The sequence below is a fragment of the Dama dama genome, chromosome 27 (genome assembly GCF_033118175.1).
Source record: "Dama dama isolate Ldn47 chromosome 27, ASM3311817v1, whole genome shotgun sequence".
NCBI classification, from domain to species: domain Eukaryota; kingdom Metazoa; phylum Chordata; class Mammalia; order Artiodactyla; family Cervidae; genus Dama; species Dama dama.
In genome coordinates this window covers 46,091,736-46,104,257 of record NC_083707.1, presented here as the reverse complement: position 1 = coordinate 46,104,257, position 12,522 = coordinate 46,091,736, and the positions used below count along the sequence as shown (strand labels likewise).

Genomic DNA, 12,522 nt, shown 5'->3' with positions numbered 1-12,522 from the left:
AGAAACAAACAAATCCATACCTCATCTTTTAGGCCAGCACACCAATTCTGCAAGTTATTTTCAAGGTGCCACACCTTTAAAATGCCATTCTACCTTTACATCAGAACTGCAGCTTCTTTTGCAAAGCAGAGCCCATGGACATTTGCCCACTGTTGTACCATTTTCAATGTAAAGTGAAACTCTGAGTATAAGGCATGTATTCTCAACAGGGGAAATATTGCTCTCATGGGAGTAAAAATTAGTTCTTGATGGGCATAACAATGTTCTTCTTATATATAAAGCATTAGTTGAGTTCAGTTCAGTCGCTCAGTTGTGTCCGACTTTTTGCGACCCCACGAACTGCAGCACGCCAGGCCTCGCTATCCATCACCAACTCCCAGAGCCTACCCAAACTCATGTCCATTGAGTCAGTGATGCCATCCAACCATCTCATCCTCTGTCATCCCCTTCTCCTCCCACCTTCAATCTTTCCCAGCATCAGAGTCTTTTCAAATGAGTCAGCTCTTTGAATCAGGTGGCCAAAGGATTGGAGTTTCAGCTTCAACATCAGTCCTTCCAATGAACACCCAGGACTGATCTCTTTTAGGATGGACTGGTTGGATCTCCTTGCAGTCCAAGGGACTCTCAAGAGTCTTCTCCAACACCACAGTTCAAAAGCATCAATTCTTCTGCGCTCAGCTTTCTTTATTGTTCAACTCTCACATCCACACATGATTACTGGAAAAACCATAGCCTTGACTAGATGGACCTTTGTTGGCAAAGTAATGTCTCTGCTTTTTAATATGCTGTCTAGTTTGGTCATAACTTTTTTTCCAAGGAGTAAGTGTCTTTTAATTTCATGGCTGCAATCACCATCTGCAGTGATTTTAGCTATACATTAAGCACATAATCAGGATATCTGTGGTATTAACATTTTATGGATGTAGCAACTAGGAGAAAAACGTTTCAAGTGACTCTTTAGGGGAGTGGTAATGAAAAATGATTTTATAAACATGGTCCAAGGTGATGTTATGTGGAATTTCATAATGATACTCATATATTGTTAGCCCTTGGATGGTGTTACTGGCCAAGACACTGCTGGCAAAAAAAAAAAAAAAGGATAATCTCTTCTTGGAATCAATCCCACTAGAGATAACTCTCGAGACTGTTCATCAAGGTCTGGATTTTAAAACCAGAGACTAGATCCAGGACTTTACACAAGAGGTGAGCACAGAGAACACACCAGTAAAATAAGAAGTGAAAAAAGGAAGAAAGGAAGAGAATAAAGAGTGTGTTATCAAGCCGGAGGCCACAATGGGAAATGGGCTGAACCCCACTGGGGAGTCTAGGAAATAGCACAGAACACACATCTCGGAGTTACTCCACCCAAGGGCTGAGGAAGCTGGGTATTTCTATTAGTTTGCTAAAACTGCTGTCATGAAATGCCATCAACTGAGTGGCTCAAATAAGAAAAATGTATTGTGGAGGCCAGCTGCGGTGGCCGGAAGGCAGGAATCAAGGTGTCAGCCCAGTTGGTTCCTTCTGAGGGCTGTGAAGGAAGGAGGTGTTCTGGGTCTCTCTCCTTGTCTTGTAGATGTGAGTCTCTGTGTCCAAATGCCCCCATTTTATAAGGACACCAGTTGTATTGGGTGAGGGCCCACCCTCATGGCCTCATTTTAACTTCGTAACCTCTGTAAAGATGCTATCTTCAAAAAGGTCACATTCTGAATTATCAGGGGTTAGGATTTCAATCCTCCCCAGTAATCCTAGGTAATTGATGCAAAAGTTAGGTAATTGATGAACTGTGGTGTTGGAGAAGACTCTTGAGAGTCCCTTGGACTACAAGGAGATCCAACCAGTTCATCCTAAAGGAAATTGGTCCTGAATATTCATTGGAAGGACTGATACTGGAACTGAAGCTTCAATACTCTGGCTACCTCATGTGGAGACCTGACTCATTGGGAAAGACTCTGATTCTGGGTAAGGTTGAAGGCAGGAGGAGAAGGGGATGACAGAGGATGAGATGGTTGGGTGGTGCCCCTGACTTGACGGATATAAGTTTGGGCAAAAGCTCTGGGAGTTGGTGATGGACAGGGAAGCCTGGCGTGCTTGGGGTTGCTAAGAGTTGGACATGACTGAACTGAACTGAACTGAGGATTTCAACATATGAGTTTTTGAGGATATAATTCAATCCTTAACTGTATTTATGTGCCTATATATATATATATATGTCCCTGGTTGAGGGTTGTCTTTGGTTTAGGAAAATGTGTTATTTCTCTGGCACTTTCAGCCTGTCATACATGTGGCTGAAGGAATGTTTGAGGCAAAGAGGTGACAGCAGTTGGAATTTGGGTCTGCATACTCAGAAATGTTAAGTGCCAAGGGAGTTTGAGTGGCACACCTGGAGTGTCTGATACTTTATAGGTGCAAGTTAACTGTTTCTATGACTTATTTAACCTATTCTCAGTGGGGAAGATTATGAGAGGTTGTGTGCTAAGTCACTTCAGTCGTGTCTGACTCTTTGTGACCCCATGAACTGTAGCCCGCCAAGCTCCCCTGTCCATGGGATTCTCCAGGCAAGAATACTGGAGTGGGTTGCCATGCCCCTCCACAGGGTGTCTTCTCGACCTAGGGATCGAACCTGTGTCTCTTAGGTCTCCTGCATTGGTAGGTGGATTCTTTACCTCTAGCGCCACGTGGGAAGCCCTATGAGAAGGTAAATAATAGAAAAAAAGATAAGTTTTATATTTTCCTTCTTGTGGAAGCAGAAGTCTGTTCACAGAAAAGATCTCATCTATAGAAGAGTCTTTTTAAAAAATGTGGCTGGTGCTCGCTTCGGCAGCACATATACTAAAATTGGAACGATACAGAGAAGATTAGCATGGCCCCTGCGCAAGGATGACACGCAAATTCGTGAAGCGTTCCATATTTTTCTCTAATTGTTTGTGCCTAAGATTTAAGTTCTTTGATATCACACTTCAGGTAAGAGATTCAGAATGTTATCAAAGAGTGAGTTTTCCATGACTCAGTGAATCCTTGATTCTTGGATCCAATACAATGGGGTGCATGGTGTGATTTTAGATATCCTTAAGGTTCTGTCTATACCCACTCATTTGACAGTGATTATGTACTTACATTGTTCTGCTTTCTATGTGTCTGCATATTATTTTGCAAACATACTGTCAGTCTTAGGTGGTTTATGTGATAAAGGACTGCATATCACATAAAAAAAAAAAAAATGTGGCTGGATATTTTTGGTACTTATTTGCACTGCCAGCCAACTGTCTCAACAAACTGAAATAATTTAGAAGTGACATGATTTCGTTATAACTAAAAATGCATTTAGTAATCATGAATGATGAAATAATTAATGCCATGTACAGAGTGACATACAGGAAGTAATTACTCATTTTCAAAAGAATGACTTCTCTGAAATGTTGTCAGATGAGGGTTCACCAATGGAGGATTACCACCAGATGGTAATGGAAACTCTGGAATCTAATCTTATAAGGGATTTTTTTTCCCTTTGGTTCTCTGAAGCATTTTATTTGTATGCATTACATCCCTAGAAAAAGAATCCAAGGATTTTCTCTCCTGTGTGTTTTCTTCTTGCTTCTTCATGGGTCCATGGTGCCAGCTGAGCTTGTCAGTACAATGAAACCAAACTGACAAGATGTGAGCTGACAGTTTTCTAGATCTTTGAGTTGCACATTAAATATGGGGCTGATCACTTCACACTTATTTATAGCCTGCATGTGAGATTAACAACAATTTTCCCAACCCTGTGCTCATCAATGATTTCAAATTCGCCAGTATAACTATGCTTCATCACCACATTTAGAAACCTCATGATGACTTTGGAGCATGGCCTAATAAACACTTGGCATTTGCCTCTTTTTTCAGCATTGTTGATACTCGAGATTATCAGCCAGGACATTCATGCGCATCATTATGGCGGCACGGACAGGATGGAGGAAAGAGCTAATTTTGTAAGGGATTTTTAAGAAAGATTTACCCAAGGGTTTTCCATGAATTCAGAAGCTTTCACTTAACCCTGTTACTGCAAAAATTGTTCCAGATGCTGGCTGACTTAGGAATTGTGGTTTAAGTTTTTAAATACCTTAATATACATAAATTATACTCTTTACAATCCGTAGGGTTGCAAAGAGTAGTATAGGACTGAAGCAACTTAGCAAGCATGCAAGTCTTCTTTGGAAAAATGTCTGTTTAGATCTTTGGCCCTTTTTTTTTTTTTTTTTGACTGAAAACAATAGAAATTTATTCTTTCACAGTTCTGAATGCTGTATTCTAGCATTACCCTGGTGGCTCAGCGGTAAGGAACCCGTCTGCCAACTCATGAGATGTAGGCTTGATCCCTGGGCCAGGAAGATTCCTTGGAGAAGGAAATGGCAATCCACTCCAATATTCTTGCCTGGGAAATTCCATGGACAGTGGAGCCTGGTGGTCTACAATCCATGGGGCCACAAAGAGTTGGACCCAGCAACTGAGTACATACAGAATGTTGGATTGGGGCTACCCTACTTCAGTATAACCTCATCGTAATTAATTACATCTGCAATTATTCTGTTTCCAAATAAGGTCACATTCTAAGGTACTAGGGGTTAGGTCTTTGATGTATTTCTTTTTCTGAGGTTGAGGGTAGGAAACACAATCCAATCCATGATAGAGGATGAGAAATGATCCAACTTCATCAAATAATTAATGTTGTTTGGCCCATTTTTTGATTGGGTTTTTTTTTTAAACTTTTTATTCTGTATTGTGTATAGATGATTAACAATGTTGTGGTAGTTTCAGGTAAACAGTGAAGGGACTCAGGCATACATATACATATATCCATTCTTGGGTGTGTCAACTACAAATTGGCACTTACGAAGAGCATTGCCAATGACTGAACAACGGCATTTGCCATCTGCCTCTGCAGAGGTTGAACCCTGTGCTACCTTCAAAACCCTCTTGAGGGAGTTCAGGGTGGAGTGAGGCACTCTGTGCTCCAGGAAATCTGGTGGGACAGGTCTTTAGATAGTTGGAGGTTTTCAGGAACAGATTTTATGAGTTCAATCCTTGCATCTCCTCATATCTAGAAAAGCACTAAATCCCTTCTTGGAGGAATCATCCTCATGACTAGCAGAAAACCTTTTGTAAAATGAGTAGTTCTGCCTTCACCAAAACCTTAGATATTGACATTCCTCTCACTGCCTCTTTGGAGCAGTCTCTCAGAGCTATCTGAGATGCCGCCTCCTGAGCTGCAGTTTTCATTTTGCCCCAAGTAAAGCTTAACTCAGAACTCTCCAGTTGTGCATCTTTTTTTAGTTCACAGGTGCAATCTCAAAAATGACTGAATGATCTTGGGCCATTTCCATGGCAAACCATTCAACACCACAGTGATCCAAGTCTATGCCCCAATCACTAATGCCAAAGAAGTTGAAGTTGAATGGTTCTATGATGTCCCACAAGACCTTCCAGAACTAACACAAAAATAAGATGTCCGTTTCATCATAAGGGACTGGAATGCAAAGGTAGGAAGTCAAGAGATAGTGTCAACTACAAATTGGCACTTACCAAGAGCATTGCCAGTGACTGAACAACAAAGGCATTTACCATCTGCCTCTAGGGAGACTGAACTCCATGCTGCTATAGCTTTGGCCTTCAACAAACCCTGAGGGAGTTCAGGGTGGAGTGAGGCACTCTGTGCTCCAGGGAATCTGGTGGGACAGGTCTTCAGATAGTTGGATGTTTTTAGGAACAGTTTCATGATCTCAATCCTTGCAACTCCTCATATCTAGAGAAGCCCTAAATCTCTTCATGGTGATATCAGATCCTCATGAAAATGAAGGCTCAGTCTGACTCTTTGCAATTCCATGGATTATACAGTCCATGGAATTCTCCAGGCCAGAATACTGGAGTGGGTAGCTGTTCCCTTCTCCAGGGGATCTTCCCAACCCAGGGATCGAACCCAGATCTCCCTCACTGCAGGCGGATTCTTTACCAGCTGAGCCACAGGGAAGCCCTCATATCCTCATGACTAACAAAAAAACGTTTTGTAAAATGAGTGCTTAATGGTATTGAACTCCCCCTTCACCAAAACCTTATATGTTGACCTTCCCCCACTGCCTCTTTGGAGCAGTCTCTTGGAGCTATCTGAGATGCTGCCTTCTAGACTGCAGTCCTCATTTTGCCCCAATTAAAACTCAACTCATAACTCTCAAGTTGTGCATCTTTTTTAGTTGACACCTGAAATAATGCAAGTTTGGCCTTGGAGTAGAAAATGAAGCAGGGCAAAAGCTGAAAGGGTTTTGCAAAGAGAACACACTGGTCAGAGCAAACATCTTCTTCCAACAACACAAGTGATGATCTACACACGGACATCACCAGGTGATCAATACTAAAATCAGGTAGATTATGTTATTTGGAGCCAAAGATGGAGAAGCTCTGTACAATCAGCAAAAAAAGACCTGGAACCGTCTGTGACTCAGATCATGAACTCTTTATTGCAAGGGTCATACTTATATTGAATAAAGTAGGGAAAGCCCTAGGCCTTTCAAGTATGACATAAATCAAATCCCTAATGATTACACAGTGGAGGTGACAAATAGATCCAAGGGATTATATCTAGTAGACAGAGTGCCTGAAGAACTATGGACAGAGGTTTATAACGTTGCACCGGACGTGGTGAACAAAACCATACCAAGAAAAAAGAAATTCAAGAAGGCAAAGTGGTTGTCTGAGGAGGCCTTACAAATAGCTGAGAAAAGAAGAGAAAGGAAAGTCAAAGGAGAGGGAAAGACATACCCAACTGAATGCAGAGTTACAGAGAATAACAAGGAAAGGTAAGAAAGCCTTCTTAAGTAAACAATGCAAAAAATTAGAAGAAAATGATAGAATAGGAAAGACTAGTGATTTCTTCAAGAAAATTGGAGATACCAAGGGAATATTTCATGCAAAGATGGGCACAACAAAGGACAGAAATGGCAAGGATCTAACAGAAGCAGAAAAGATTAAGAAGAGGTGGCAAGAATGCACAAAAGAACTATGCAAAAATGGTCTTAATGACCCAAATAACCACAATGGTGTGATCACTCACCTAGAGCCAGACATCAAGTATGAAGTCAAGTGGGCCTTAGGAAGAATTACTATGAACAAATCTAGTGGAGGAGAAGGAATTCCAGCTGAGCTATTTCTAATCCTAAAAGATGATGCTGTTAAAGTGCTACACTCACTATGCCAGCAAATTTGAAAAACAGCAGTGGCCACAAAACTGGAAAAGGTCAGTTTTCATCCCAATCCCAAAGAAAGGCAATACCAAAGAATGTTCAAACTACTGTACAATTGTCCTCACTTCACATGCTAGCAAGGTAATGCTCAAAATGCTTCAAGCTAGATTTCAACAGTACGTGAACTGAGAACTTCCAGATGTTTAAGCTAGGTTTAGAAAAGGCACAGGAACCAGAGATCAAGTTGCCAACATCCATTGGGTCATAGAGGAAACAAGGGAATTGACTACCCTAAAGCCTTTGGAGAAGGGAATGGCAATCCACTCCAGTATTCTTGCCTGGAGAATTCCATGGACAGAGAAACCTGGCAGGCTACAGTCCATGGGGTTGCAAAGAGTTGGACATGACTGAGCAACTAACACAAAGTCTTTAACTGTGTGGATCACTGCAAACTGTGGAAAATTTTTTTAAAAATGGGAACACTAGGCCATCTTACCTGTCTCCTGAGAAACTTGTATGCAGGTTAGAACCATACATGGAACAGCAGATTGTTTCAAAATTGGGAAATGAGTATGTCAAGGCTGTATATTGTCACCCTGCTTATTTAACTTATATGCAAAGTACATCATTAGACATGCTGGACTGGATGAATAACAAGCTGGAATCAAGATTGTCAGGAGAAATATCAACAACCTCAAATATGCATATGATATCACACTAATGGCAGAAAGTGAAGAGGAACTAAGAGCCTCTTGATGAGCATGAAACAGGAGAGTGAAAAAGCTGGCTTAAAACTCAACATTCAGAAAACTAAGATCATGGCATCTGGTCCCATCGCTTCATGGCAAATAGATGGGGAAACAATGGAAACAGTGACAGACTTTATTTTGGGGGATCCAAAATCACTGAAGATAGTGACTGCAGTCATGAAATTAAAAGACTCTTACTCCTTGGAAGAAAAACTATCAGAAACTAGACAGCATATTAAAAAGCAGAGACATCACTTTGCCGACAAAGGTATGCCTAGTCCAAGCTATAGTTTTTCCAGTAGTCATGTATGGATGTGAGAGTTGGACTATAAAGAAAGCTGAGCATCGAAGAACTGACACTTTTGAACTGTGGTGTTGGAGAAGACTTTGGACTTCTCCTTTGGACTGCAAGGAGATCCAACTAGTCCATCCTAAAGGAAATCACTCCTTTTTAAATAGTGAATAATTGGAAACAATTTACTGCCCTCAGTAGTTTGTTTAAATAATCTTATGGGATATTTAATTAATTAAGGGAAAATGAAGTTAGAGCTATCTGCCTTTATAAAGAACTATGTCCAATATTTACAAATTAAAAGGACACAGGCAATATATACACAGACACTGAATACGGAAGTGTGTGATATTTGTACACGGGTAGGAAAAAAACCTGAAAGGATGCACAGTGAACTGTTAATAATGGCTAACTCTAGGGAGAGGAGTTTTAACTTTTTATCATGTGCACGTCTATGTCATTTGCAGATATATTTAAGAATATTAAATAGTATAAAAGTATTATAGACATATTTGATGGAAGGAAGCATTATATAAACCTTATAAGCAACAGTCAGCACTGTGACTATTATGAATAATCCAGTAGCTTTCAAATGAAATATTTATGATATTCATCTTGGCCCGATGTATGAGTATAGAGTATTGGAGAAAGTAAGCCTGGGCTTTTTATCTTAAAATTCCACGTATACTGTACAACTGTATAAGTGCAAATCCTAGCTCCACCATTTACTGTCTGTGTGACTTTAGGCAAATAATTCAACCTGTCTGAGTTCTTGTCCCCCCTCTATAAAATAAGAACAATAAAATTATTGACCTTTTAGGGTTGTAATGAGAATCATATTAGTCATTATATGAAAAGTACTCAGAAAAATTCTTGTCCTATAGTAAGAGGTCAGAAAACGGTGACTATTACTGTCCAGAGGTCAGTAATAGCAACTCCTTCACTGCTAATTATCCAGTGATTAATTCTGCCTGCTGACTGTGAATTTTTTTAGAGTTTTTGTAGATAGAATTTATGTATAGAAAAGACACTTAAAAAACAGAAAAGACACTTGTCATTACTTTATTTTTGAAATTAATCTTCTGATTTAATTATTTTAAAATTAATCTTCAAAGTTATACATATTTAAAAATTTCATTTTGGTAAAGGCATAGAAAAGGAGAACAGAAGAGTGGTTACCAGAGGGGAAGGGGCAGAAGGCTGGGAGGAAGCTGAAATGGGTTCAGTTCAGTTCAGTTCAGTTCAGTTGCTCAGTTGTGTCCAACTCTTTGTGACCCCATGGACTGCAGCACACCAGGCCTCCCTGTCCATCACCAACTCCTGAAGTTTACTCAAACTCATGTCCACTGAGTCAGTGATGCCATCTAACAATCTCATCCCCTGTTGTCTCCTTCTCTTCCTGCCTTCAATCTTTCCAAGCATCAGGGTCTTTTCAAATAGGTCAGTTCTTCACATCAGGTGACCAAAGGATTGGACTTTCAGCTTCAGCATCAGTCCTTTCAATGAACTCCTTTAGGATGGACTGGTTGGATCTCCTTGCTGTTCAAGGGACTCTCAAGAGTCTTCTCCAACACCACAGTTCAAAAGCATCAATTCTTCAGCACTCAGCTTTCTTTATAGTCCAACTCTCACATCCATACATGACTACTGGAAAAACCATAGCTTTGACTAGACATACCTTTGTTGGCAAAGTAATTCTCTGCTTTTTAACATGCTGTCTAGGTTGGTCATAACTTTTCTTCCAAGGAGCAAATGTCTTTTAATTTCATGGCTGCAGTCACCATCTTCAGTGATTTTGGAGCCCCCCAAAATAAAGTCTGTCACTGTTTCTCCTGTTTCTCCATCTATTTGCCATGAAGTGATGGGACCAGATGCCATGATCTTAGTCTTCTGAATGTTGAGTTTTAAGCCAACTTTTTCACTCTCCTCTTTCACTTTCATCAAGAGGCTCTTTAGTTCTTCTTCGCTTTCTGCCATAAGGGTGGTGTCATCTGCATATCTGAGGTTATTGATATTTCTCCTGGTAATCTTGATTCCAGCTTGTGCTTCATCCAGTCCAGCATTTCTCATGATGTACCCTGCATGTAAGTTAAATAAGCAGGGTGACAATATACAGCCTTGACGTACTCCTTTTCCTATTTGGAACCAGTCTGTTGTTCCATGTCCAGTTCTAACTGTTGCTTGACCTGCATACAGAAATGGGTAAGGGGGTCAATTTTATGGTTATAGATGGAAACAAATTTTTAGCGGTGAGCTCACTGTAGGGTATCCAGAAGTTGAAATATAATGTTGTACACATGAAACTTGTATAACATCATAAACCAATGTCACTTCAATAAAAAATAAATCTAAAAATTAAAAAAAAATGTATCTTTGGGACTTCCCTGGTGGATCAGTGGCTAAGACTGTGATCCCAATGCATGGGGCCAGGGTTTGATCTCTGCTCAGGGAACTAGATCCCCCAAGCTGCAACTAAGAATTCCCATGCCACAACTAAAGATTTTGCATGCTGCAACTGAGACTTGACATAGCCAAATAGATAAATACTTTTTAAAAAATTTACTTTTTCTGAAATTTTCAAGTCATCTATATAAACCTCAACTTTCTATTTATAAAAATCTAATAAATTTGAATAGCCAATCTCAAGGGGGAACTTTAACATTTGGTCAACTCAGATTCAATGGACTAAACTTTCTTAAACAACTGATCTCAAGACTATACTTTCAGGGATCATTTCTATAGTTCGTTACTAGAGAAGTTTCTCTGATCGTGTAGAGCACCCGAAACCACGAGGAAGAAGATGCAGTGTTTTCTCCTGAGCGTGAAGTTGGCTTTTGGTGTTGCTTGTGCAGCTGCCACGGGTCGTTGATGATCGTTCTTCTCTCCTTTATTTGGGAGAGTGAGAGGGAGAAAACGCCGTCTGAGTGGTTTTGTTAAAAAAAAAAAACAAAAAACAAAAACAACTGATCTCATTTATGACTTAAATTCCTTCAAATGTTTTAAACTGCAGTATTAAATGTAATATATTTAAATTTCTTCTTTTGTCCAAACCGAACAACAAACCTAACAACTTATACTATTTATTAATATATTAGTAATAATTACTGTAAATACTAAGGTCTAAAAATTTCAGTTTATAAAGTGTGCCTCCTTTTCCCCATAGGCTGTGATCTTCATTTATTTATTTCCCATAGGCTATGATTATTTCTTTATAACTTATCTGTCCACTGTGTCTACACCCCAACTACGCTATAAATCATGGAAAGTAGAGGTGGAACCAGTTCTGTTTTGCTAAGTACTGACTGGCACATGAAGAACTTTGAAGTTCAAATAGAATTTGAATCGGTAGAGGCCAGAGAGAGTATTCCAGATTGGAAAAAATACCAGCAAATTTAAAGACAGTAATGGTGGTATAAAGATTTTGTTCATATTTGCTAAGTCTTGCTCATGATGGTCTTATATGCACTTACATGCACACACACACTGAGGCAGGAGATAAACGGGCCCCAGACTAGGCATTTACAACTGACCTCCTGTTTACATTTCTTGAGGGAAGAAAAAGATGGGCATCAGGTCAGACACCTACAACTAGTCTCCTGTTTGCATTCCCTGAAACAGGGGATATGTGGGTTCCAGGTTACATATTTACAAAGATCCTCCTAGGAGTTTTCTCTCCAAAATGGAAGTAGCAACTGAAACAGAGTAAAGAGCCAGGCTTCGTCTCCTGTGGACACCTTAAGACAACACTCATGGCAGGAACAGAGAAGGGCTGAACCTTGTCTGAGCACAGGATTACGAGGCCATACACTTCCCATCCTTGAGGCAAGGGAGACATTACACATGCGCACAAAATCTCCTTGGGGATCAAAAAGAAAGGGGCACCACCTCATACTATATGATACTTACATGTGATCCCACGGGCCTCTGGGCTGGAATCCATCTTAGAAAAAAGTTGTGCACACATGTTGGGGAAGGTCCCAGGTTAGATCAGGTGTGGAAAAAGAGAACAGATAGTTGGTTAAAGATAAACAAAGGCCCAGAAAAACTGTCCTATATAAATGACTTAAATGCTTCTTTAAGGCACTTCTCATCAGGGGAGGATGGGTGTGCATCTCTGCCTTGCTTCTGTCTTAACTAAACAAATGGTTTCTCTGTGCGCTCTCCCTGTGTGCTATGTCTCTAACAATACGTTCTGTACTTGCATTCACAGTTTTTGCTTCTGTGAGAAATGCATTTTTCAATGGGGGCAAAGATCCAGGGAAAATGGCTC

At 40.2% G+C, this 12,522-nt stretch overlaps 2 non-coding genes across 2 annotated transcripts; both read left to right on the top strand.

Moving 5' to 3' along the window:
* The first annotated feature begins 2,805 nt into the window (after positions 1–2,805).
* On the top strand, positions 2,806–2,912 carry LOC133047897 (U6 spliceosomal RNA). The gene has a single exon (XR_009690899.1). It is a non-coding gene; the product is annotated as a U6 spliceosomal RNA (small nuclear RNA).
* An 8,051-nt stretch (positions 2,913–10,963) lies between these two features.
* LOC133047890 (small nucleolar RNA U3) lies at positions 10,964–11,181 on the top strand. Its single transcript, XR_009690893.1, has one exon. It is a non-coding gene; the product is annotated as a small nucleolar RNA U3 (small nucleolar RNA).
* The last annotated feature ends 1,341 nt before the right edge of the window (positions 11,182–12,522 follow it).